We start from the raw sequence: 15,663 nt of genomic DNA, 5'->3' as shown, positions 1-15,663 counted from the left end.
CTTGATGATCCTCCCCGCTTTCCTCAGGCACCGCTTCCTGTAGATGTCTTGGAGGGAGGGAAGCTCACCTCCAATTATCCGTTCAGCACACCGCACTACTCTCTGGAGAGCTTTGCGGTTGTAAGCGGTGGTGTTGCCATACCAGGTGGTGATGCATCCAGTGAGGATGCTCTCAATGGCACAGCGATAGAAGGTCCTGAGGATGCGGGGGCTCATGCCGAATCTTTTCAGTCTCCTGAGAAAGAAGAGGCGCTGCTGCGCCTTCTTCACTGTCTTGTTTATGTGTACTGACCACGTAAGATCCTCAGCCAGATGTACACCAAGGAAGCGGAAGCTGCTCACTCTCTCCACAGCGGCGCCGTTGATGGTGATGGGGGTGTGTACTCCTCTGCACCTCCGGAAGTCCACTATCAACTCCTTTGTCTTTGCGACGTTGAGGGTGAGATGGTTGTCTTGACACCAGTGGGTCAGGGCGCTGACCTCCTCCCTGTAGGCCGTCTCATCACCGTTGGTGATAAGACCCACCACTGTAGTGTCGTCCGCAAACTTCACAATGATGTTGGAGTTGTCAGTGGCCGTGCAGTCGTAGGTGTAGAGTGAGTACAGGAGAGGGCTCAGTACACACCCCTGTGGAGCACCAGTGTTCAGTGTGATGGGGGATGAGGTGGTGCTGCCCAGTCTGACCACTTGGCGTCTGTCAGACAGGAAGTTAAGGATCCAGCTGCAGAGGGAGCTGCTCAGTCCTAGATCCTGCAGTTTCCTGTCCAGCTTCGAGGGAACGATGGTGTTGAATGCTGAGCTGTAATCTACAAACAGCATTCTCACATACGTGTCTCTCTTCTCCAGGTGTGACAGGGCAGCATGGAGTGTCAGGGCTATGGCATCATCAGTGGACCTGTTGTGGCGGTATGCGAACTGTAGAGGGTCCAGTGAGTCGGGTAGTGCGGAGCAGATGAAGTCCCTGACCAGCTTCTCGAAGCATTTGCTCACGATGGGGGTCAGGGCTACAGGTCGCCAGTCGTTCAATGATGAGATGGTGGAGGATTTGGGTACAGGGACGATGGTGGCCATTTTGAAGCAGGCTGGGACTACAGACAGAGAGAGGGAAAGGTTGAAGATGTGTGTAAACACTCCAGCCAGCTGAGCCGCGCATGACTTGAGGACGCGGCCGGGAATCCCGTCCGGACCAGTAGCTTTGCGTGGGTTCACTCTCCTGAAGTACCTCCGCACATCCTCCTCAGACACAGTGTGCGCACTGACGTCATCCGCGGTGCGCACACTGTCCGGTCTCCTGGTGTTCGCTGTGTCGAATCTAGCGTAGAATACGTTTAGATCCTCACACAGAGAGGCCGTGGTCTGCGGTGTGCTGGTTTTCCCTCTAAAGTCTGTGATCGTGTTTAGTCCCTGCCACATACTCCGAGGGTTGTCAAACTGTTGCTCCACCCTGTCCCTGTACTCACGTTTGGCTGCTTTGATCGTCTTCCGGAGTTGGTAATGTGCGTGTTTGTAGTCCGATGTGTTCGCGGAGGCAAAAGCGGTGCTCCGTGCCGCTAGCGCCGTGCGAACATCTCCGTTAATCCAGGGTTTTTGATTTGGGAAGGATTTAACTGTTCTGGATGGGACGACATCTTCCACGCATTTTCTGATAAATCCACAGACTGAGTCTGTGTATTCATCGATGTCTTTAGCAGCCACGTGAAACATTTCCCAGTCCGCGTGATCAAAACAGTCCCGCAGCGTAGACTCCGATTGGTCCGACCAACGATGCACCGCCCTCAGGGTTGGAGCTTCCTGTTTCAGCTTCTGCCTGTAGGCGGGCAGGAGCAGGATGGAGCGGTGATCTGATTGGCCGAATGGGGCGCGGGGGAGGGCTTTGTACGCATCCCGGAAAGAGGTGTAGCAGTGGTCAAGAAGCCGGTCTCCACGAGTGTTGAAATGGATGTGTTGGTGGAGTTTTGGTGAGACTTTCTTCAGGTTACCCTTATTAAAGTCCCCGGTCGTGATAAACGCCGCCTCTGGGTGTGCGGTTTCCTCACTGCTGATCGCGCTGTACAGTTCCCTGAGTGCTCGGTCAGTGTCGGCTTGTGGGGGAATGTAAACAGCCGTAATAATCACTGCTGTAAATTCCCTCGGTAGCCAGAATGGCCGGCACTTAACCATCAGGTACTCCAGGTCCGGTGAGCAGAAGGATTTGACCGGGTGCACGTTCGCATAATCACACCAGCTGTTGTTGATCATGAAACACACACCACCGCCTCTGCTTTTCCCAGTAAGCTCCTGTGACCTGTCCGCGCGGTGCACAGAGAACCCCGGCAGTTGAACTGCGGAGTCCGGTACCTTGTCCGATAGCCAGGTTTCTGTGAGGCAGATCACGCAGCAGTCCCGCATCTCTCGCTGGAATGAGATCCGTGCCCGAAGCTCGCACAGCTTGTTCTCCAGAGACTGCACATTAGCCAGTAATAAGCTGGGTAACGGTGGTCTGTTAGTGCGCCGTCTCAGTCGAACCAGAACGCCAGATCTTCTCCCTCTGCGTCGGCGTTTGCGGCCTCCACGGGCCCAGAACAAAGGCGTCTCAGGTGAGATGAATGGGGGGTCTGCAAACGGAGGGTCCGTGTTGCAAAACTTGAACTCCGGAAAGTGATGAGAAAGTCCGTCTTTTATGTCCAGTAAGGTTTGTCGGTCGTACACAAGGAGACATGTGCTACTCGTGAAAAAATAAAGAAAAAGTAAAATTAAACACAAAAAACAGCTGTTGCTTGGGGGAGCTCGCGACGAGGCTGCCATACTCGGCGCCATAGAAGGCGTTGCAGACCTGTATTTGGCACAAATCTCATAAAATAGCAGAAATAGTATGATTTAGCAGAAATGCTGTATTTGGCACAAATCTCATAAAATAGCAGACATAGTATGATTTAGCAGAAATGCTGTATTTAGCACAAATACTGAAAAGCAGCAGAAATGCTATGACTTAGCACAACAGTAATAACTTATAGAAAAATTGGAAAAGCAAAATGGACAGCTGGAAAAATCCTGAACATGCTAAGGGTCCCTCAAATCTAATTGTTAATTGAAAAAAAAAATCAGCAAAAAAGTATAACAGTCACACAATCACAAATATGGGCACATATGGAAACACACATGCACAGAGAGACACACACAGGACCAAATTCAGTCAACCAGTCTAAATATATTGAATTTAAATGATATAATAAGATGCTCCCATCAAAAGGCTCTCTCTCGCTCTCTCTCTCTCTCTCACACACACACACACACACACACACACACACACACACACACACACACACACACAGAGCCTAAAGGGAACAGTATTTGTGCCATGGAGTGTTAACAAGAATCCGAGGTCCATATTAGAAAAGCTGCTAAAATCATAAAAGGTTGCAGAATTGTAATAAATGATGTATATGAATTAGTGGTCTGTGATAGTGTATTAATTTGTAGGGAAAAAACACATGTTGCCCAAGGTGTAATTGAACCCACGACCTTTGGGTTGCAGACCTGTGTCATTACCAACTGCACCACTGGGAAAGAGAGCGAGCGCCTGGAAAACAGGGTGATGAGCAGTCAGAATTAGATTGCGGTGAGAGGCGAAAAACACCGTTTTTTGGAGTTACAAAACGTCGTGTAACTCAAAAACTAGGTGGACTAGAAGCATAATTCTTGTACTGGGTGAATCAGCGGACTTTGGTGTACTTTGACTGTGATTTGCATTGCTCTTTGTACATCTGTTGCTGAGATATGACGAGAGAAGAAAGGGCAGACACCAGATAGGATTGGCTGGCTGGGAAGCCGTGCAGGCCCTGATATGTATTTGTATGTATCAGTCCTCACAGAGGATTAGCTGCCTGGGGACCTGGCAGAAATATATAGAAATAGTATGATTAAGCATAAATACTACATTTTTTAGAAAAACTATATTAAGCACAAATCCTATAAAAAGCAGAAATACTATATTAAGCAATATAAATATCCTCTAAAAATCCTATAAAAAGCAGTAAAACTATACTATGATTTGGTAGAAAAACCCTAATTAATCAAAAATACTAAATTTGGCAGAAACACTATATTTAGCACAAATCTTATGAAATAGCAGAAAGAGTATGATTTAGCAGAAATGCTGTATTTAGCACAAATCTCATAAAATAGCAGACATAGTATGATTTAGCAGAAATGCTGTATTTAGCACAAATACTGAAAAGCAACAGAAATGCTATGACTCAACACAATAGTAATAACTTAAACAGAAAAATTGGAATAGCAAAATGAACAGCTGAAAAAATGCTGAACATGCTAAGGGTCCCTCAAATGTAATTGTGAAATGAAAAAAAAATCAGCAAAAAAAAGTATAACAGTAGTCACACAATCACAAATATGGACACATATGGAAACACACATGCACAGAGAGACACACACAGGACCAAATTCAGTCAACCAGTCTAAATATATTGAATTGAAATCATACAATAAGATGCTCCCATAAAAACTCTCTCTCGCCCTCCCTTTCTCTCTCTCTCTGTCACACACACACACACACACACACACACACACACACATAGGGAGAGACAAGCAAGTTTCTAGGTCAGTCAAGCAGCCTGGGAGCTGCTAAATTTGAATCCACCAATCAGAGAGGCTGTGTACTTTTTCCCGCCAAACAGGTGCAGCCGTTTTTACACACTCAGCACAGAGAGAGACAGGATTTCTGCAGTGTATTTCTCATAGTGAGGGTTCCCCTCAAACAAATGGCCATAATTTCCTAACCGTAGGGGCTAGAACGGTCATTCTTACACCGTTTTGTTCAGAAGAGATGGGGGAATCTTCAAGTGTTTACAATTTATCATTAAAATATGAATTATTAAAGATATTTGACTTGTAATGCACCATAACTGAGTAGAGGCAAGCGAAAACTGCCTTGACTTGCCCTCAAACAACGCTTTCTAACTCTAAATCTATTTGGAGTATCGATATCATTCTTTCACCGTAAGAGACAGCAGGCTTTGGTGAACAGTCATGGAAATTTTCAGGTCTCTGTGGAAATCCATCAAAAAGATATGACGAGAGAAAAAAGTGGTTCATTTCCAGAGTTTGAAAGCTGAAGAAATCTGAGCGAGGGACGAATTTCCTACCCTCAAACAAGTCTAACTCATTTCAGAACGGTAATAGGTGAGAAAGAAATTCTTGAATTGTGAGCGTCAGGAGTGTCTCAAGATATACTGGGACAAGCCTCATGTTTTAACTTCGCTTCGTTAAGGAGATATGACGATTCGAATATGCCTCTCATTACAGAAATCAAGCGGTGATTTTGAACAAACTCTCCATTGACTTTCTATGGAGAGTTGTCAGACTTTGTGTTGGTCTGAGGAGATTTGCCAAAATTCTATAAATCCCACAACAATGATAGTAACATTTTCTGAAAGCCAGCAAAAATACCTACGTTTTGATGTATAAATTGTGGAAGTGGAGTGAAGATTGAGCAAGTACCAAGAAGTTGTTCGGACATGAAGAGAAGACTGCAAACTTTCAGTGGCACACTGAAAGCCAAGTGCATAGCAACCATAACAACGCATGTATTTTGTGAAAAATCACAAAAATGAAACTCAAAACTTAAAGAGGGATAAGATTAAAACGGTAACAGATATGAAAAAGCTGAATCATTCATGAATAGCCCAATAATTTGTGAACATTTTAAAATTTGAATGGTTGTTCTAGGTGAAAGTATGATAAAGTAGTTAAGTTTCAAAAACAAGCAAATTTTAGCAGAATTGTGGAAGTTTCCCATTCATTTCAATGGGACAAAAAAAAGCATAAAAAGCTTAATATTTTAAAAAGTATAACAGTTAAAAATACCAAAAGTCATAGCGCACATTAGCAGAAATAGCAGAATAGTTTAAAATTTGAACGGTGAAAATCGGCTGAAAATTGTGGAAGTAGAAAAGTGCCAAAAAAGTGCAAAAGTGGCAACTAGAATAATAATAATAAAGTAGAATAAAGAATAAAGAGAAACAGGAACTCAATAGTGTGGATGCCTCCAGCATCCACACAATAATAAAGTATAAAGATAAAGAATAAAGAGAAACAGGAACTCAATAGTGTGGAAGCCCTTTGAGGGCATCCACACAATAATAACTAGAAAGCGAAAATTTCAGAAGAAATTTTATGTGTGCCTATGCCGCTGCTATTCAGTGTAGTTTGCCATTCATACAGCTACAGAGAGCAAAACTCAGAAGAGCACCCACTCTCCACCATGAACTATGGTAAAAACAAACACCGCTCATGCTTCACAGATAACAGCTTACAGTTTTGTGTAAAGATGAAGTTACTTCGTACAGCGCCGATTTGCAGACGCTGTGCACACAGGTTCATGAGCAGAAGTCCCATTGTACCACGGCAGATCCGACAATGTTTGCATGAACACGCTTTGAAGCATTACGTTATGGACCACTTTTCACACATGGTTGGTGTACCCAAACAGCCGGCTGTAGCTTTTCAACTCACAGCCCGACACACACCCAAAACAGCCGAGAGAGCACAGACTACGCCCGAGAGGCGTGATTGCAGGTGCCGCTCAGGTGGGTCCACCTCCCCTGCAGCGGCACTGCAGACCACGCCCCGCCACACACATCAAACACGTAAAATAAATATTTATGCACTTTTGCATTCACTTTTTGTTTTTTGTTATTTTTACACAGTGTTCTGAATGATGAACAATGGTCTACAGCCAATCTTGTGTATTATTATACAAACTTTGGTTGTAAGATTCAGATAACTATTTAATAAAAGCTAAATATTTTATATGAGAGTAAGAAAGAAAAGTATATCTTTGTGTCCACCTTTCTCTGTTAATGCCCTACCTGGCCCCCTGGCAAAAGCTTTGCTAGATCCGCCCCTGCACAGTTACCAGCTGTCAGCTACACAAAAAAAGGAGCTTGGTGTATATTTGTCTGTCAGAAACAGTTCATAACTTCCCTTCAACTCATTCATGTCACCTAAGGGTAAACCTGTTTCTCCATCACCAGTTCAGCTCTGATGATTCAGTAAGGACATCTCCTGATTTCATCTTCATGCTCCAGTAAACATCAGCTGATACTAGAAATTAAAATCAAAAGAATTCTAACAACAGCTGATCAAGCTTAAACGTGCTGCTGTTGTTTAGCGCGATAAACAAACAAGAGAGTAAAGCCGATCATTGATCAGTTTCATGACTGAAGTTTCAACAGGCGAGAGAATGACAGGGGAGGCTGTCATAAAGTTCAACATCGGTAACATCGGTAACTTAGCGCGCACACAGCTGTATACAAACTCCGTTGTGCTAGCTAGCACGCAGTACGAGTTATTCTAAGTGATTGAAAAAGTCAGCACAACGAAAATAAACTACACCTAAACTCGGTTTATATCTGACCCAAATAGAGTGCAGGTCATAACTTCTTACCTGAAATTCAGTTCACCTCACGCTCCTGCCTTCGCTTTCCCTGATCCACGATTGACCTCCGCGTTAGCAAACACCGGTCGATCGGCGGTAGCCTCACCGCCTTGTATGTCTCGTTCGCGGCATGTCCTTTCTGTCACACACCGGTGGATAGCTGCCCTCTGTTGTAGCTCCACCACCAAACAACTCAGTTATTTTTTCCACATCGACCAGCATCATCGGCCCATATAAACGAAAATAAGTCCAGCTAAGACACAGACCCTTGCCGAGCGATCGGGCGATTAAACAAATTTTAGCCACCTCACTATCAGCCAAGCCTGGGTGGTTTTTCATGAAGGGTCGCTAGCCGCGCTAGCTAGCTAAGCTAGCGGCGCTAGCTAGCTAGCCAGCCGGCTATCAGCAACACGTAAGAGAACTGTTGCTAAATAAACTACACCTAAACTCGGTTTATATCTGACCCAAATAGAGTGCAGGTCATAACTTCTTACCTGAAATTCAGTTCACCTCACGCTCCTGCCTTCGGTTTCCCTGATCCACGATTGACCTCCGCGTTAGCAAACACCGATCGATCGGCGGTAGCCTCACCGCCTTGTATGTCTCGTTCGCGGCATGTCCTTTCTGTCACACACCGGTGGATAGCTGCCCTCTGTTGTAGCTCCACCACCAAACAACTCAGTTAGTTTTTTCCACATCGACCAGCATCATCAGCCCATATAAACGAAAAATAAGTCCAGCTAAGACACAGACCCTTGCCGAGCGATCGGGCGATTAAACAAATTTTAGCCACCTCACTATCAGCCAAGCCTGGGTGGTTTTTCACGAAGGGGCGCTAGCTAGCTAGCTAGCTAGCCGGCTATCAGCAAAACTTAAGAGAATTGTCGCTAATATGGGATGTCTTGATAAAACGAGCAGATATTTGAAGTTTACACACCTACATTCTCGCCTGAAAATATCTTAAAAGTGTATTTTGTGACCTAGAAACACGAATAAAAGACATATAAAACGAAGTGGTGTCCGCCATTGTTTGACTCGGTAGAGGCATGCTATGAATTGTGGGATATGGAGTTTTCCACCAAGCATAGAAGCCATTGTGTTTTCCGTAACTATTCAATGGTTCGCGCAACCTTAAAATCTCCAATGGTTCCTGAAAGCAGCGAGGCTGTGCGCGCCATTGATATTGTCATCATTACGGTATCCAAATAAGGGTAGACAGGCTGTACCACTCCCGGCATACCACTAGAGAGAACCAACACACCACAAATGAAGTTTGAAATTTGTTTCAATGGGACCAAAAGATGGCGCCAACACACCACAAATGAAGTCTGTTTATTTGGCGCCAAAAGATGAATTGGCCTAAATTTGCACTAAAATATTAATATTTAAAAAATTATAAAAGTTATGAACACCAAAAGTCATGACATAATAGTCCAGCTCCAGCCGCACAAAATGATCTAACATATGTAACCCTAATGTCAAAACTGTTCGGCAGAGGAGCGCGGGAAAATTTTCACTAAAATATTAATATTTAAAAAACTATAAAATTCATAAAGACCAAAAGTCATAGCACACCATTCCAGATCCGGCCGCACAAAATGAGGTAACATATATGAAGCTTGTCTCAAAACTGCGGGGCGAGATTCGCTGCAAAATTTCAGGCGGAAACTGGAGAATAATAATAATAACTAGAAAGGGAAAATTTCAGAAGAAATTTTATGTGTGCCTATGCCGCTGGTAATCAGTGTAGTTTGCCATTCATACAGCTACAGAGAGCAAAACTCAGCAGAGCAGCCATTCTCCACCATGAATTATGATAAAACAAACACCGCTCGCGCCTCACAGATGACAGCTTACAGTTTTGGGTAAAGATGAAGTGACTTTGTACAGCCCCGATTTGCAGACGCTGTGCACACAGGTTCATGAGCAGAAGTCCCATTGTACCACGGCAGACCCAACAATGTTTGCATGAACACGCTTTGAAGCATTGTGTTATGGACCACTTTTCACACATGGTTGGTGTACCCACACAGGCAGCTGTAGCTTTTCAACTCATAGCCCAACACACACCCAAAAAACAGCCAAGAGAGCACAGACTTTACACCCGTGGGTCCACCTCCCCTGCAGCGGCACTGCAGACCACGCCCCGACACACACATCAAACACATAAAATAAATATATATATGCACTTTTGCATTCACTTTTTGTTTTTTGTTATTTTTACATAGTGTTCTGAATGATGAACAATGGTCTACAGCCAACCTTGTGTATTATTATACAAACTTTGGTTGTAAGATTCGGATAAGCATTTAATAAAAGCTAAATATTTTATATGAGAGTAAGAAAGAAAAGTATATCTTTATGTCCACCTTTCTCTGTTAATGCCCTACCTGGCCCCCTGGCAAAAGCTTTGCTAGATCCGCCCCTGCACAGTTACCAGCTGTCAGCTACACAAAAAAAGGAGCTTGGTGTTTACAGGGAGTGCAGAATTATTAGGCAAATGAGTATTTTGTCCACATCATCCTCTTCATGCATGTTGTCTTACTCCAAGCTGTATAGGCTCGAAAGCCTACTACCAATTAAGCATATTAGGTGATGTGCATCTCTGTAATGAGAAGGGGTGTGGTCTAATGACATCAACACCCTATATCAGGTGTGCATAATTATTAGGCAACTTCCTTTCCTTTGGCAAAATGGGTCAAAAGAAGGACTTGACAGGCTTAGAAAAGTCAAAAATAGTGAGATATCTTGCAGAGGGATGCAGCAGTCTTAAAATTGCAAAGCTTCTGAAGCGTGATCATCGAACAATCAAGCGTTTCATTCAAAATAGTCAACAGGGTCGCAAGAAGCGTGTGGAAAACCAAGGCGCAAAATAACTGCCCATGAACTGAGAAAAGTCAAGCGTGCAGCTGCCAAGATGCCACTTGCCACCAGTTTGGCCATATTTCAGAGCTGCAACATCACTGGAGTGCCCAAAAGCACAAGGTGTGCAATACTCAGAGACATGGCCAAGGTAAGAAAGGCTGAAAGACGACCACCACTGAACAAGACACACAAGCTGAAACGTCAAGACTGGGCCAAGAAATATCTCAAGACTGATTTTTCTAAGGTTTTATGGACTGATGAAATGAGAGTGAGTCTTGATGGGCCAGATGGATGGGCCCGTGGCTGGATTGGTAAAGGGCAGAGAGCTCCAGTCCACTCAGATGCCAGCAAGGTGGAGGTGGAGTACTGGTTTGGGCTGGTATCATCAAAGATGAGCTTGTGGGGCCTTTTCGGGTTGAGGATGGAGTCAAGCTCAACTCACAGTGCTACTGCCAGTTTCTGGAAGACACCTTCTTCAAGCAGTGGTACAGGAAGAAGTCTGCATCCTTCAAGAAAAACATGATTTTCATGCAGGACAATGCTCCATCACACGCGTCCAAGTACTCCACAGCGTGGCTGGCAAGAAAGGGTATAAAAGAAGAAAAACTAATGACATGGCCTCCTTGTTCACCTGATCTGAACCCATTGAGAACCTGTGGTCCATCATCAAATGTGAGATTTACAAGGAGGGAAAACAATACACCTCTCTGAACAGTGTCTGGGAGGCTGTGGTTGCTGCTGCATGCAATGTTGATGGTGAACAGATCAAAACACTGACAGAATCCATGGATGGCAGGCTTTTGAGTGTCCTTGCAAAGAAAGGTGGCTATATTGGTCGCTGATTTGCTTTGGTTTTGTTTTTGAATGTCAGAAATGTATATTTGTGAATGTGGAGATGTTATATTGGTTTCACTGGTAAAAATGAATAATTGAAATGGGTATATATTTGTTTTTTGTTAAGTTGCCTAATAATTATGCACAGTAATAGTCACCTGCACACACAGATATCCCCCTAAAATAGCTAAAACTAAAAACTACTTCCAAAAACTTTCAGCTTTGATATTAATGAGTTTTTTGGGTTCATTTAGAACATGGTTGTTGTTCAATAATAAAATTATTCCTCAAAAATACAACTTGCCTAATAATTCTGCACTCCCTGTATTTGTCTCTCAAAAATAGTTCATAACTTCCCTTCAACTTATTCATGTCACCTAAAGAGTAAACCTGTTTCTCCATCACCAGTTCAGCTCTGATGATTCAGTAAGGACATCTGCCGTTTTTACAGCTGTAGCTCCAGCAAACATCAGCTGATACCAGAAATTAAAAGCAAATGAATTCTAACAACAGCTGATCAAGCTTAAACGTGCTGCTGTTGTTTTGCGCGATAAACAACAAGAGAGAAACGCCGATCATTGATCAGTTTCATGACTGAAGTTTCGACAGGGGAGGCTGTCATAAAGTTCAACATGCGCACACAGCTGTATAGAAACTCCGTCGTGCTAGCTAGAACGCAGTACGAGTTATTGTACGTGATTGAAAAAGTCAGCACAACGAAAATAAACTACACCTAAACTCGGTTTATATCTGACCGAAATAGAGTGCAGTTCAAAACTTCTTACCTGAAATTCAGTTCACCTCACGCTCCTGCCTTCGCTTTCCCTGATCCATGATTGACCACCGCGTTAGCAATCGCCTGCCCGGCCTCGTATGTCTCGTTGGCGGCATGTCCTTTCTGTCACACACCGGTGGATAGCTGCCCTCTGTTGTAGCTCCACCACCAAACAACTCAGTTATTTTTTCCACATCGACCAGCATCATCGGCCCATATAAACGAAAAATAAGTCCAGCTAAGACACAGACCCTTGCCGAGCGATCGGGCGATTAAACACATTTTAGCCACCTCACTATCAGCCAAGCCTGGGTGGTTTTTCACGAAGGGTCGCTAGCCGCGCTAGCTAGCTAAGCTAGCGGCGCTAACTAGCTAGCCAGCCGGCTATCAGCAACACGTAAGAGAACTGTTGCTAAATAAACTACACCTAAACTCGGTTTATATCTGACCCAAATAGAGTGCAGGTCATAACTTCTTACCTGAAATTCAGTTCACCTCACGCTCCTGCCTTCGCTTTCCCTGATCCACGATTGATCTCCGCGTTAGCAAACACCGGACGATCGGCGGTAGCCTCACCGCCTTGTATGTCTCGTTCGCGGCATGTCCTTTCTGTCACACACCGGTGGATAGCTGCCCTCTGTTGTAGCTCCACCACCAAACAACTCAGTTATTTTTTCCACATCGACCAGCATCATCGGCCCATATAAACGAAAAATAAGTCCAGCTAAGACACAGACCCTTGCCGAGCGATCAGGCGATTAAACAAATTTTAGCCACCTCACTATCAGCCAAGCCTGGGTGGTTTTTCACGAAGGGGCGCTAGCTAGCTAAGCTAGCGGCGCTAGCTAGCTAGCCGGCTATCAGCAACACTTAAGAGAATTGTCGCTAATATGGGATGTCTTGATAAAACGAGCAGATATTTGAAGTTTACACACCTACATTCTCGCCTGAAAATATCTTAAAAGTGTATTTTGTGACCTAGAAACACGAATAAAAGACATATAAAACGAAGTGGTGTCCGCCATTGTTTAACTCGGCAGAGGGGTGCTATGAATTATGGGATATGGAGTTTTGTAACAAGCATACAGATTTTCAGCCGTACTACTCCCGGTATACCACTAGAGAGAGCCAACCCACCACAAATAAAGTCTGTTTCTATGGAAATTGGCCTAAATTTGCACTAAAATCTAAATATTTCAAAAACTATAAAAGTCATAAACACCAAAAGTGTATACCATACTAGTCCAGCTCCAGCCGCACAAAATGATCTAACATATGTAACCCTATTTTCAAAACTGTTTGGCAGAGAAGCGCGGGAAAATTTTCACTAAAATATTAATATTTAAAAAACTATAATAGTTATAAACACCAAAAGTCATAGCACACCATTCCTGATCCAGCCGCACAAAATGAGGTAACATATATGAAGCTTGTCTCAAAACTGCGGGGCGAGTTTCGCTGCAAAATTTCAGGCGGAAACTGAAGAATAATAATAATAATAATAAATCCGACGAATAGTAATATGTGTGCCTCTTTCATAGGCACACATAACTAGAAAGCGAAAATTTCAGAAGAAATTTTATGTGTGCCTATGCCGCTGCTAATCACTGTAGTTGCCATTCATACGGCTACAGAGAGCAAAACTCAGAAGAGCAGCCATTCTCCACCATGAACTATGGTAAAAACAAACACCGCTCACGCTTCACAGATGACAGCTTACAGTTTTGTGTAAAGATGAAGTTACTTCGTACAGCGCCGATTTGCAGACGCTGTGCACACAGGTTCATGAGCAGAAGTCCCATTGTACCACGGCAGACCCGACAATGTTTGCATGAACACGCTTTGAAGCATTACATTATGGACCACTTTTCACACATGCATTCACTTTTTGTTTTTTGTTATTTTTAGACAGTGTTCTGAATTATGAACAATGGTCTACAGCCAATCTTGTGTATTATTATACAAACTTTGGTTGTGAGATTCAGATAACTATTTAATAAAAGCTAAATATTTTATATGAGAGTAAGAAAGAAAAGTATATCTTTGTGTCCACCTTTCTCTGTTAATGCCCTAGCTGCCCCTGCACAGTTACCAGCTGTCAGCTACACAAAAAAGGAGCTTGGTCTTTGTCTCTCAGAAACAACTCATAACTTCCCTTCAACTCATTCATGTCACCTAAAGTGTAAACCTGTTTCTCCATCACCAGTTCAGCTCTGATGATTCAGTAAGGACATCTCCTGATTTCATCTTCATGCTCCAGCAAACATCAGCTGATACTAGAAATTAAAATCAAAAGAATTCTAACAACAGCTGATCAAGCTTAAACGTGCTGCTGTTGTTTAGCGCGATAAATAAGAGCGAACAGCCGATCATTGATCAGTTTCATGATTGACGTTTCAACACGCGAGAGAATGACAGGGGAGGCTTCGTAACGACAGAATAAATCATAATGTTTTCTCTGAATGTGGGACGATTTCGTTTGTACGGCACGGCAACTCTATGAACTAACCCTAATGAATAAAATAAAGTCCAACGTCAGTAACTTAGTGCGCACACAGCTGTATATAAACTCCCGTGGCAGTACGATTGTAAAAGGTCAAAGAAAATAAATTACACCTAAACTCGGTTTATATCTGACCCAAATAGAGAGCGACCGGGTGCTGACACGAGTTTCACCCGCCTCAATATAAGCCAAGCCTGGGTGCTTTTTCACGAAGGGTTGCTAGCAGCGCGAGCTAACTATGCTAGCGGCGCGAGCTAACTATGCTAGCGGCGCTAGCTAGCTAGCCGGCTATCAGCAACACATAAGAGAACTGCTGCTAAATAAACTACACCTAAACTCGGTTTATATCTGACCCAAATAGAGTGCAGTTCATAACTTCTTACCTGAAATTCAGTTCACCTCACGCTCCTGCCTTCGCTTTCCCTGATCCATGATTGACCACCGCGTTAGCAATCGCCTGCCCGGCCTCATATGTCTCGTTGGCGGCATGTCCTTTCTGTCACACACCGGTGGGTAGCTGCCCTCTGTTGTAGCTCCACCACCAAACAACTCAGTTATTTTTTCCACATCCAGCTGTAACTCTGATTCTATGCGAGCATTTGCGAGAGACCGGGGAGGTGAAACGACAGAGAGAGTCCCCTCGCTATCCATTTGCAGCCAAGTGCGGCAGCTAGCTAGGTAGCCGGCTAGCTGTCAGGCAGGAGCGACATAGTCAGAGCACTGTCGCTAAATATGGGATGTCTTGATAAAACAAGCAGATATTTGAAGTTTACACACCTACATTCTCGCCTGAAAATATCTTAAAAGCTTATTTTGTGACCTAGAAACAAGAATAAAAGACATATAAAACGAAGTGGTGGCCGCCATTGTTCACTCTGTAGAGGCGTGCTATGAATTGTGGGATATTGAGTTTTCCACCAAGCATTACCATAACTTTTTAATGATTTGAGCAACCTTAAAAATTCCAATGGCTCCTGAAAGCAGCGACGCTGTGCGCACCGTTGAAATTGTCATCATTACGGTAATCCAAACAAGGGTACACAGGCTGTACCACTCCCGGCATACCACTAGAGAGAGCCAACACACCACAAATGAAGTCTGTTTATTTGGCGCCAAAAGATGAATTGGCCTAAATTTGCACTAAAATATTAATATTTAAAAAACTATAAAAGTCATGAACACCAAAAGTCATGACATAATAGTCCAGCTCCAGCCGCACAAAATGATCTAACATATGTAACCCTAATGTCA

This window comes from Oreochromis niloticus, linkage group LG23 (genome assembly GCF_001858045.2).
Source record: "Oreochromis niloticus isolate F11D_XX linkage group LG23, O_niloticus_UMD_NMBU, whole genome shotgun sequence".
Classification (NCBI taxonomy): domain Eukaryota; kingdom Metazoa; phylum Chordata; class Actinopteri; order Cichliformes; family Cichlidae; genus Oreochromis; species Oreochromis niloticus.
This window is presented reverse-complemented; position numbering follows the sequence as displayed.